Here is a 12901-nt window from a genome sequence, read left to right on the forward strand (position 1 = left end):
ATATATATATATGCAATGGAATATCACTCAGTCTTAAAGAAGAATGAAATTATGGCATTTGCTGGTACATGGATGGAACTGGAAACTAAGGTGCTAAGTGACATAAACCAATCTCCAAAAACCAAAGGCTGAAATGTTATCTCTGATATGCAGATGCTGACTCACAATAGGTAGGGAAGCAAGGAGTGGAGGGTCATCAAATTGGGAGGAATAGGAGGAAGTGGGGAAATGGGAATGGGAAATACAATAGAAAAACAGTAGAATGAATTGGACACATTCCTAGTTTCATATATGAGTACATGACCATTGTAACCCCACATCAGGTACAACCACAAGAATGGGAAGTTATACTCCATGTATGTGTGATATGTCAAAATACATTCTACTGTCATGTGTAACTAAAAAGAACAAATTTTTTTAAAAAGTTAGGGAGCTGGAGTCTGATATCCTCAGGCAATTGTAGCAGCAATCAAGAACCCCATCTGTATCTGGGATTGTAGCTCAGTGGTGGAGTGTTTGCCTTGCACATATGAGGCACTGGGTTTAATCCTCAGCACCACACAAAAATAAATTTAAAAAATAAAGGTATTGAGTCCATCTACAACTAAAAAATTTTTTTAAAGAATCCCATCTATTGCTGCTTCCTTTTTCTTCCAATTTTTTTTTCCATCCAAGCCTCCAATCTATTGGACTGTGCTGTCCACACTTAAGAGTGGGTCTCTGCTTCAGTTCACTGTACCACATGCCAATCATTCCTAGAAACACCCTCACTGAGACACCCAAAAGCCTCTTAATCTTATGCAACTCTTAATCCAATCAAGTTGACAATTCAGATTAATCATCACACACAGTTACTCTGGAGGATGAGGTAGGAGGATCACAAAGTTGAGGGCAGCCTGGACCCTGTCTCAAAATTAAATTTAAAAATGGGCTGGGGATATAACTCATTGCTAGAGTGCTTGCTTAGCCCTGGGTTCAATCCCTGATATATATCACACACACACACAAACACACACACATACACACACATGAAAGTTTTAACTAAATGTGGAATAATGATTATTAGAAGTTGGGGTTGGGGAATTACAGACATAAAGAACCTTAACTTGATCAGTGCATGCACACACTGAAATAACACACTGATCCCATTAATATGTGAGATTAATACATGTTAATGAAAATAAGAAATTGAATGTTTTATATTTCATTTACCTATTAAAGTGCATGAATATATAAATTAGACCAAGCTTGCTGATGTTGTTGGGCAAATCTATAAGTTTACCCAGTGTGTTAAAATCCCTCTTCGAGCTGGGTGTGGTGGTGTGTAACTGTATTCCCAGCCCCTGAGTAGACCAAAGCCTTTGAGGTTAGTCCAGAAACTTAAAAGATCCTGTCTCCAAATAAAATTAAAAGGGCTAGGGATATAGGTCAGTGGTGCAGTGCTTGCCTAGCCTACAAAAAGCCTAGGTTTAATCCCCAGTACTGACAAAAGACAAAAACACACAAACAAACAAACAAAAAGTCCACTTTGATTATAGATTCCTCACATTTTTTTTTCATTTAGTTGAGAGTTTTTGCTTTATAAATTCCAAGCTTATGTTGTTGTTTATAGGTTCAGGATTGTGATAAATTATTTTTATTGTTCTTTTTATCATTACTATGTAGTGACTGTTTTTGATTCCTGTTAAAGCTTGTATCTAAAACTGATATTGTGGACCCGTATTAATGTTTTTAACCCATCCTCCTTTAGTTTACTATTTCCTGGTGTATCTTTCCACCCTTTACTTTGAAACTTTCTGTATAATTTTGTTTTAGGTTCTCTCTTTTTTTTTTTTAGAGGAGAGAGAGAGTGAGTGAAAGAGGGGGGAGAGAGAGAGAGAATTTTTTAATATTTATTATTTCTTTTAATTCTCGGTGGACACAACATCTTTGTTGGTATGTGGTGCTGAGGATCGAACCCGGGCCGCACGCATGCCAGGCAAGCGCGCTACTGCTTGAGCCACATCCCCAGCCTTTAGGTTCTCTCTTACCCATAACACAGAGATAGAATTTATTTTTGAAACACTCTGAGAATCTATATTTCAATATGTAAGTTTAACCTGTTAAAATGATTGTTGATATATTTGTACTTATTTTTGCCATAATGGTATATCTACATGTTTAATTTACCACCTTGTATCATTATGTCCTTAAGTTTTCCTTTCTCATATTGGATTAAAAAACCCTAGCTTTGAGCTGGGGTTGGGGCTCAGTGGTACAGTGCTCACCCAGCATGTGTGTTCAATCCCTGGGTTCAATCCTCAGCACCACATAAAAATAAATAAATAAATAAATAAATAAATAAATAAAATAAAGGTATTGTGTCCAACTACAACTAAAAATTAATATTAAAAAAAATTAAGCTATGAATGCTTAAATCTTTTAAAAATATTACTTACTGCCTTTGATTTCTTTCCTGACCTGGAAACTATGAAATATGTTTATTCTTTTAATAGTAATCCTTAATATATGATGTACATAATTATATATAAAATTTTCTAGCAATGTCCGTAACTATTTCTTTTGAATACAATATGACCTTTATTGTTGAATGCCAAGCCCAACTCCAAATCTTGTACTTGTAATTGCATATAGTTTTAGCTTCAACTTTTTTCAAAAATAGTAAAATGTTTTTTGAAAAATTTATTAATTTATTGAATAATTTTGTAAGTTTGAGGAGTCACCAATTTTGCTAAATCTTCTCCCTTCCCTCTAGACTCACTTACCTTCTGGCTAAAGTGCTTTATTTAATAGTATTTGTAGAGAGATTATATAATAGGTAAATTTACTTAGTCTTCATATGAACACAAATATCTTTATTTTGCCCTCATTGTACTTATTACGTAAGCTAGATATGAAATCCTAGGTTGACAGTCATTTTCTCTTAACACCTAAAAAATTATGACAGTGTCTAAAGCATCTATGATATGTTTAAAAATATGTTTTTAGACTATTATTCATTTGTATTTAATTTTTTTCTCACTGGAGACTTTTTAAAAAATTATCTTTATTTTTGTTATTTTGAAAATTTTCTATGGCATGTTCAGGCATGTTTTAATTTACTCTACGCAATTCTTGTACATTTTCAAATGGAGGATTCTTGTCTTTCTTCAATTTAGAAAATGTCCTGCCCTCATCTTTTGAAACACTGTTTTTTTTTTCACCATTAACACATTGGCATACTTCTGGTATTCCTGTAAGTGATGCATGTCAGAAACATTCAATATCTTCTCCATACCATTAACTGTTCTTTTAATACATTTATCTCTCTTTGCTATAGCTCAGGGAAATTCCTCAGTGCTATTTCGTACTTACTATGCTATTATAGCCACTGCAGACTTCATCCAGTCTGTTAAGTTATGGTATTTTATTTTATTATGGTATTTTTCCATTTGTGAGATTTCTAATTATAATTTTAATGGATTGGCTTTAATATCAATCAGTGTTTTATTTCTACCTGCCTCATAATTTATTACCTGTTCTTTTCAACATCATTCTTCCATTTGCCTTTGTGAAGGAGTTCAGTTTCTTCTGGAGTGAATTTATATTTTACGGTTTGATTTTATTGACTACTTTCATAGCATTAGAGTACATTACGGGGTTCAGAATTTGATTATCAGGCTCAATCTGAGAAGTTTGGGAAGTTTTGTCTTTTATTTCTCTTTCTCTCACTTTTATTCTTCCCCATCTAGTTATTTTGAAGTTGTGTTTTCAGCTTACCTCAGTCCACAGGGTGGAACAAGATTTTATATTATAAATTATAGGCCACCTGTTGCAGAGTAAACAGAGGCTATCATAGCTTCCAATACAGTCAGTAGTGTTTTTTCCTCTGGGACTTCCTTGTATTTGTCAGGGATTTTCTTCTGATTTATATCTCTTATTTTCTGATTTCTATGTTTTGCTATTTTTGAGTTTGCTACTTAATTTTAGGGAAGAATTACCTATTTAGGAAAGAGTGTGAGTTAAATTTCGGAGAATATTTGCTTCTGAACATGTCTTGATTCTACTCATTTAAATAATAGTTTAATTTCTCTTTGAATTAAAAGATACAAATTCATTGTTATCTAGCAATTTGTGAAATGCTTGAGAAATCTGGTTCTATTTTTATTCATAATCTTTTTTATGTGACCTTGTTTTCAATCTGTAAGATTTTAGGCTTTGTATTCTAATGTAAATTTTACAATGATGTATTTTGATATGGTCATGTTGGTGAACTTCAGTGTGAAATTCATTATGTAAGTTCATGTCTATGTGAAATTCAGTATGGAAATTCAGTCTGGGACATTTATTGTATTTAATAATTCACTCTCATTTCCCTTCCCTCATTTTCTGGAGCTTTTATTAATTGGATGTTAGATTTTAATTTTTTGTTTTCTATTAGCTATTGTGAATACTACTGCTATGAATACGGGTGTACAAATTCTCTCCTCAATATCCTTTTCAATTCTTTTGGATATATACCCAGAAGTAGAATTGCTGGATCATAAGATAATTCTATCTTAATTGTTTGCATAAGATATGTTTTTTCCGGGGCTGGGCTGTGGTTCAGTACAGCACTTGCCTAGCATGTGTGAGGCACTGGGTTTGTCCTCAGTACTACATAAAAATAAATAAATAAAATAAAATAAAGGTCCATCAATAACGAAAAACATTTTTTAAAAAATATGTATTTTTCCATCCTTTCACTCTCACTGTCTGTAACTATTTCTTCTGAATACAATATGACCTTTATTGTTGAATGCCAAGCCCAACTCCAAATCCTGTACTTGTAATTGCATATAGTTTTAGCTTCAACTTTTTTCAAAAATAGTAAAATGTTTTTTTTTTAAATTTATTAATTTGATATGGTCATGTTGGTGAACTTCAGTGTGAAATTCAACCTATTTGTATCTTTAAATCTAAACAGAGTAGTATATAGTAGTATATGGTTGGATTGTGGGGTTGTTTTAAACCCATTCTGACAATCTCAGCTTTTTTATTGGAGAGTTAATTCATTTATATTTAAAGTAATCATTTATAAGAAGGGACTTATTCCATTTTGCTATTTGCTTTCTATATGATGTATAAGTTTTGTTCCTTACTTGCTGCATTACTCTTTTTTGTAGTTGATTGTTTTTGTAGTAAGGTATTTTAATTCCCTTGTCATTTCCTTTTGTATGTACTCTATAATTATGTTCTTATATAACATCTTAGAGTTATAATGGTAATTATTAAGTAATCACTAAATTAATGAATTTACTTATACCAGTTGAACTTCAATAACTTACCCTAAAGTCTGCTGTTTCTTTCCTCTGTGCTCAACTCTTCTAATTCTTTTAATTAGTGATATCACAAAATTACATTTTTATACATTGTATATTTAAAAATAAACTAGTGATTGGTTTTTAAAATGCATTAGTCTCTTAGATTATGTGGAAAATGAAATATGTTGTTACAAACCAAAGTTAGAATAATGCTAAGTTTTAGAGTAATAATTATTTTAGATAAATATATTAGTTTCTCAAATCCATTAGAAAACAAACATAAAGTTAGAAATCATTGTTACCATAATGCTAGTTTCTTTTAAATTGCACATATATTTACCTTTATTGAGATGCTTATTTCTTGATGACTTTAAGCTACTGTCTAGTGTCCTTTCTTTTCAACCTGTAGGACTCCCTTTAGCATTTCTTATGGAGCAGACCTAGTGTAAAATAATTTCTCTGCTTCTCTTTCTCTTCTTTCTGGAACTCCCCAAATGCATATGTTGGCACATTTGATGATGTTTCCCTGCTCCTTCAGGTTTTGTGCATGTTCTTCATTTCTTTTCCTTTCTGCTCCTCAGCCAGGATAATTTCAATTATTCTATATTCAACTTCACTAATTCTTTCTTGTGTCCGATCAGATCTGCTTTGGCTTCTTTTTTGATAAGTTTTCCCTATCATTTTATTGATATTTCCGTTTTGTTCATACATAATTTTCCCAACTTTTCTCTCACATCTTCCTTTAATTCTTTGGACGTTATTAAGAAAAACGGAGAAGGGTTCAATTCAGTGGTCTACTTGAACTAGAAAAGGGTTCTAGAATCAGTCAACATTCCAGAACAAAAATGGTTCAGAATGCCCTCACCTCCTTCAAAGAGTGCAACGAAATTTTAGAACCAGGAAAACAGGAAGTGACATAGGGGTTACGTGATTGGTGCAGCCTGGTGTTTGCCTATTGGGCATAATTTGGCAACCTTCAGCCTGGGATTGGCAAAGCGGTAAACTGCTGTGATTGGCTGAAATTTAGTTGCTTAGCTACAGGAGTATACTCTGAGATTAAGTTACAATCTACAGGCTGCGGGCACTGTGTATCACGCCCATTTGAACTCAGGGAAGCTGGTTTAGTTCTACTTACTACAATTCAATAGAATCTTTAAGACGGTGGTTTTAATGTCTACCTAATGGGTCTGGTCTTTCTCAGCGATGGTTTTGGTTGGTTTATTTTTTTCCCCTTTAAATGGACCATACTTTCTTTTTTTTTCTTCTCTCTACACGCCCCCTCCCCTTTTTCTTTCCTGTATTGGGGCTTGAACTCAAGAGTGCTTTGCCACCGAGCTACATCCCCAGCAACCCCCTACCCTTCTTTGAGTTTTTATTTTGAGATGGGATCTTGCTAAGGCTTAGGGCCTCCCTAAATTGCTGAGGCTGGCCTGAAACCTCCGCCTCACGACTGGCTGGGATTACAGCCATCTGTCATGGCACCCGGGCATACTTTCCTTTTTCTTTTGTCATTGTTTGTTGTTTTTGAAAGCTGGATATGTGACTCTAATGATGTGAGTGAAAGAAATGACCACGCCACTCAGAGGGACCAAGAGACCTTTATTGCAGCAGTGTCTGATTAACAGGGAAGGAAGAGAAAGAGAAAGAAAGAGAGCAGAGAAAGAAGAAAGAGAGAGGGAGAGAGCAAAGTGAGAAAGAGAGAGAGAGAGGGAAGAAAGAGAGAGGGCGGGGGGGGGGGAGAGAGAGAGAGAGAGAGAGAGCGTGCAAGAGAGGGGAGCCCAGCAGGAGAGAGTTTTTATAGCCAAAATCTAATGGGGTCTCTGGGTCTGCAAACTTCCTTGTTGGCGCACAGTGACTAGATCATACAGTAGTTGTTAAGGGTGTCATCTTCTGCCTTCAAGCAGATGGGGTAGGGGTCAGATGTGGATTTCCTTTGCATCAGAAGGTGGGGGTTGAGTGTTCAACCTTGAGTGGGACTGAGTGTTCAGACTTGAGGCAAACAAGCTGATAAGGAACTAGATGAGTGAGGGCGAGGGTTGAGTGTTCAGCCCACCCTGCAGCTAACATTTATTCAGCCTGCTCTGTGACTAACAGTGAGAACTCTGGCAATCAGATTCCTCCCCTTCCCAGGAGTTTACTTTTTTGTTTGCTTGCTTTGGTTTTGTTTTTTTGTTTTGTAGCCTGTCCCCATGTCAAGAATCAACCTGAGGTATACACTTAAGGTCTCTTCAGATTTTTTTCTGAGCCTGTGTCTTTCCCTGGGCACATGAAATGACTTCTTATTTTCCCCTGGATATACAGCTTCATTTGAATGTCCTAGTCTGGCTCTCAGAAGGGATAAAAGCCTAGCGTGCTGACACACACGGGTAATCCCAGGGACTCTGAGGATGACACAGGAGGATCTCAAGGTCAAAGCCAGCCTCGGGGAATTTAGCAAGGTCCTAAGCAACTTAACTAGACTACCTCAAAATAAGAAATAAAAAGGGCTGGGGATGTGGCTTAGTGGTTGAGTGCTCCTGGGCTCAATCCTTGGTACTCTCCCCCACCATCCCACCACCAAATAATGAAAGGGAAGTAAAAGGCACTGACCCTTTATATTCTCTTGCAGTTGCTTCAGCCAGAGGAGGAGGTGGGTTTTGTTACCTTGCTACCTTGGAGAACCAGCTTGGGTAGTGTGGTGGTGATGCAAAGATGACTGTCCCCACTGTAGCTGTGTTTAGAAAGGGTGAGGCTCTTGGCTTCATCCCCAGGACACCCCACCACCACCAATACACACACACACACACAAACACACACACTCACCACCTCACCCTTCAAAACAGAAGAAGATCCCTGTATCTGAAGAACAAATATTTGGTCCTTATTGTCCAAATCACTCTTGCAAGCTCTGTGTAGGTTGATCCAAGAAAAAGCACCCAGCTGCTAGCCTAGGAGATACAGGGTCGGGGATGAGATAAGAGCTCAAGTTAACCAAAATTAACTGCAATTTACCATCCAAGACTTCCCTGGAAGTTGCAAGCCTTAAATAGACCTTAAAATTCCAAAATAGTTACATCAGAGAGATTCTACCAATCCTTGAATAGGTAGGGTGCCAGATGCCTGGTGCTTCCTACTCTGAGATCCTTCCAGAATATTTTTCTAAATATCTTTCATTTTTTGTAAGCCATTTTTTGGAGGGAGGAGATTTTTTATGTATACTCCATGGATTCTGTTAATTATTTTTATTATTAATTTTTAAAATAATCTGTGTCAGTACTTGTAAAGTTGGAAGAGTGTTTTCAGCTCCCCTTCATATTTATCTAGAAAGTGGTTTAATCCTTCTGTTACACTTTGAGCTAGGAGCTGAATGTTGATAGCTTATATCTATTTTTTGGTTATTCAGCTGCCTAAGTAACCGAGAAACAGAAGAAAAGTGGAGTAACATCAGTCTACTTAAGAACATTTTTTATTTAAATTTGTTGAGTCTCTGTTGTCTTAGAGGCAGTTCCCTTTGTCTTTGAGGAACACAGGCTATGTTGATGACAAGATCAGTCTTCAAGTAGAGGCCTATGGACCTATGGATGTATTCTTCACTCTCAGTTGATTTATTCAGTAATGCAAAACTGGTTTTTGGTAGGAACTTCCCCCTTTCTGCTGTGATTTAATCTTCCTCTAGCCTTCTGTTTTAGTCAACCTTTTCCAGTCCTTTTCCAAAGGACCTGACAAGAACAATTTTAAAGGAGAAAAGGTTTATTGGGGGCTCTCACAGTTTCAAAGGTCTCAGTGCACAAATAGCCAACTCAATTTCTCAAGGCCCAAGGTGAGTGAGGACATCATGCCAGAAGAATGAAAAAACAGCTCAGATGTCACAGAAGGAAAGATAGATAGATAGACAGACAGACCTCTGCTCAACAAGGACAAAATATATACCCTCAATGCATGCCCTCAATGCCTACCTTCTCCAGTCATATTCTACACACCTCCTGTTACTATTAAGTTAATCCCTATAAGGGGATTAATGCACTCATTAGGTCAAGATTACCACAACTCAATCATTTTACCTCTAAACTACTAAATTAATCCCTATAAGGGGATTAATGCACTCATTAGGTCAAGATTACCACAACTCAATCATTTTACCTCTAAACTTCCTTGCATTGTTTCACATGTGAGCTTTTGGGGGGACACCTGATATCTAAAACATGACATCTTCATTTCCTGTTAGGAAATCAATGAGACACAAAGCAGCTTGATCATAGTGTCTCCTTCCTCTTTCCTCCTTTCACCTTATGCCAACTAATGTCATTGAAAATGTTAAAATGTAATTCACATGCAAAAAGGTAGACAGAATTGTATGATGATTTTTTGCTCCTGTTTTTCAGGATTAACAGTTATCAATTCAAGACCAATCTTGTTTCATCTAAATTCTCCATATGTCTTCTTCTTACTTTTAAAGTAAATTTCAGTTACACTATCATTTCATTTGTAAATATTTTGGCAAGTATTTCTAAGTGATAAACTTTTAAAACTATAATACTAGGTATATATCATTCTTAATACCTACATCTTAATACTGACAGTTTTCAAATATCCAACTGTCTCATAAATGCTCTGTTTTTGTTTGTTTGAATTATAGTGATTGGTAAGTAATTTATGTCTCTTTTTAATTTGTAGGTTTTCCTTTCAATCGCTTTTTTTCCTTAATAGTTTTGTTAGGCTGAGAAATCATATAATTTGTCCTTTTTAGTTTCTCAAAATTCATACTGATTTTGCCCATAGTGTTGTTTAATATATTCTTCTGATCTCTGTATTTCCTGTAAATTGATAAGACTATCTCATGGGCACTCTTCTGTTCTTCTGTAATACCTAGTTTTCTATCTTTCTTATTATGCTATTGGCAGATGCCAAATATATTTATTTGCCAACCAAAAATTATTCATCCTTTCTCCTTGCTAGTTAGAACTATAATTTTAGATCAGGTGGTAATTGGCCCCATCTCAGAATATAAGTCTTGGTTGGTTTGAGTCAATCACAATGGCAAACAATTGCCATCAATTATTTCAGAGGTATGTATGTTACTCAGTCATGACCAGTGAAATATATAGAGAAACTTATTGGGAGAAAAAAAAAGTTTCTCCTTGATTAAAAATGATAAGAAGAAAGATCTTTTCTGCTTTTCTCACATCTACTTTGACTGCTGCCAAGGGAGGATAAAATACCTGGTGCCACGGTGGCTACAGGATCTCACTCTTTCTCTTGTTCTTTATAAATTATCTTCTCTTTTTCTCTGGAAGCCTTTAGAATTTCCTTTTTGCCATTGGTATCCTTAAATCTCACTATAACATGTTGAGTTTTTTTTTTAGAGAGAGAGAGAGAGAGAGAGAGAGAGAGAGAGAGAGAGAATTTTAATATTTATTTTTTAGTTTTCGGCGGACACAACATCTTTGTTTGTATGTGGTGCTGAGGATCAAACCCGGGCTGCACGCATGCCAGGAGAGCGCGCTACCGCTTGAGCCACATCCCCAGCCATGTTGAGTTTTTTTTTAAAAATTATATTTCCTATTTGACATCCTATAATTTATTTAGGGAAAACTTTTTTTTTCAAATATTTTCTTTTCTCTCATATAAGGCTTCCTGTTTTCAAATATTGACACATTTACTTTTGTCTTCCACATCTTTTGTCTTTCCATTTCTTTCCTTTACTGTCTTATCATGCTTTTCTGCATCCTTCTGTGAAAAATCCCTTAATCTGTTCTTACATTCACTGAGTTGTTCGGTGGTTTTTTTCCATTTTCTCATTTAACCATCAGTTGTTTCATTTATTTCAACTGCTTTATTTATATATTTTGTATTTCCCCATTCTTGCAATAATTTCTTGTTCTTGTTATATATAATCCCTCATCTCTTTAAGTATTCTTAGCATGTTTACATCTTTGCTGTAGGTAATTCTTCATCAGAAAGTTTATATTGTTTGGTTTAATAGATATTTCCTTCTAATTTTCTTCTTGTGTCTTGGGAACTTGTACTTGTTTTCTGGTTGTGTATTTGGGTCGGGTTGAAAACCAGGTCCTAGTTAGTGTGTGTTTTTTGTGTGTGCGTTTGAGAAGAGAGGAAAGAATGGTCCAAGCAACGAGCAAGGCAGGCCAAACATTTCTGAGATGATTTTCTCTTAGTTGATGAGATTTTCAGCTATTTTCCTTCATCGTTCTACTGATAATATGATTATCATCTACACTGGAATGCTTGACTATAAAGAGAGAGAGGTGGGGAAAATAGGTATACATCAAAAATTTCCTTGTCAGAGTTATATTGTCCCTTTACTCAACATTGATGTAATTTTTTGGTATGAGAGCAGGGGAAGACTTTTGTATTTTCTGGCATATAGTAAACTCTTGGCTACCCTGTGAATTATAGCATCATCTATTCTCCCCCACCTAAGATGTTCTGAAATCTTTTCTTATATCAATCCTAGTTGTTTTTGTGTACTTTAATGTCATCCACATGCTGTCCTCTGTGGCACATAATAGGTGTTCAAGAAAATTCCAGCTGAATAATATTAAAATAGACACTGGAAAAAAACTGGGAAGGATACTGCTTGAAGCTCAACAAACATTTGATAGATTTCCAAGACTAATCACCTTATAACCTCTTTGACCAAGAAGTATGACCATGTTATAGTAGATTACCTAGGCTCTTTGTCCCCTTTTTTTCCCATTTCTATATGCACTTGAGGGAAAGGAGTTTGAGCTTGAGGTAAGAGATGAGCAAAAGGAAGAGATTCATTTTTAAGGGACTCTTGATCTCCAAATATATAATTTAATTATAATTGTAGTTCTTAGGATAGCTTCTTGATAGCTAGTATCAAGCTATCTATGGCTAAAAAGCATACTTATATATTTGTAAATGCATATATAAGCTTGTTTATTATGGAATGGTATGATGTGATTTAGAGATGTGATTTGTAGAGTGAAATGCATTTTCCATTTATATATTATTTTCAGGAGAAAATTTCACTGTTTTATATTCATATGCTTTAGGTCTGTGAATCAGATATTTTAAAATTCCCATCAAAATTGCAAGGGCATTCATGGAAATAGAAAAAGTGTTATGAAATCCCATTGAAAAAATAAGAGGCCTAGAATAGGCAAAGCAATACTTAGCAAGAAAAATGAAGCAGGAGGCATCACACTACCACACCTTAAATTATACTACAGTGCTATAGTAACAAAAACTGCATGGTATTTGCAACAAAACAGACACATATACCAATGGTACAGAATAGAAGACACAGAGGCAAACCCACATAAATACATTTATCTCAGACAAAGACACCAAAAATATGCATTGGAGAAAAGATAGCCTTTTCAACAAATGGTGCTGGGAAAATTGGAAATTCATACGTATTATAATGAAATTAAATCCCCATCTCTCACCCTGCATAAAACTCAACTCAAAATGGATCAAAGTCCTAAGAATTAGACCAGAAGCCCTGAACCTGCTAGAAGAAACTGTAGGCCCAATACTTCAATATATTGGCTCAGGACCTGGCTTCCTTAACAAGACTCCTAAAGTGCAGTAAGTAAAATCAAGAATCAATAGATGGGATGGAGTCAAATCTAAAAGCTTTTTCACAGCAAAGG

The sequence above is a fragment of the Spermophilus citellus genome (genome assembly GCF_964194105.1).
Source record: "Spermophilus citellus genome assembly, chromosome: 15".
In the NCBI taxonomy this organism is placed as follows: Eukaryota; Metazoa; Chordata; class Mammalia; order Rodentia; family Sciuridae; genus Spermophilus; species Spermophilus citellus.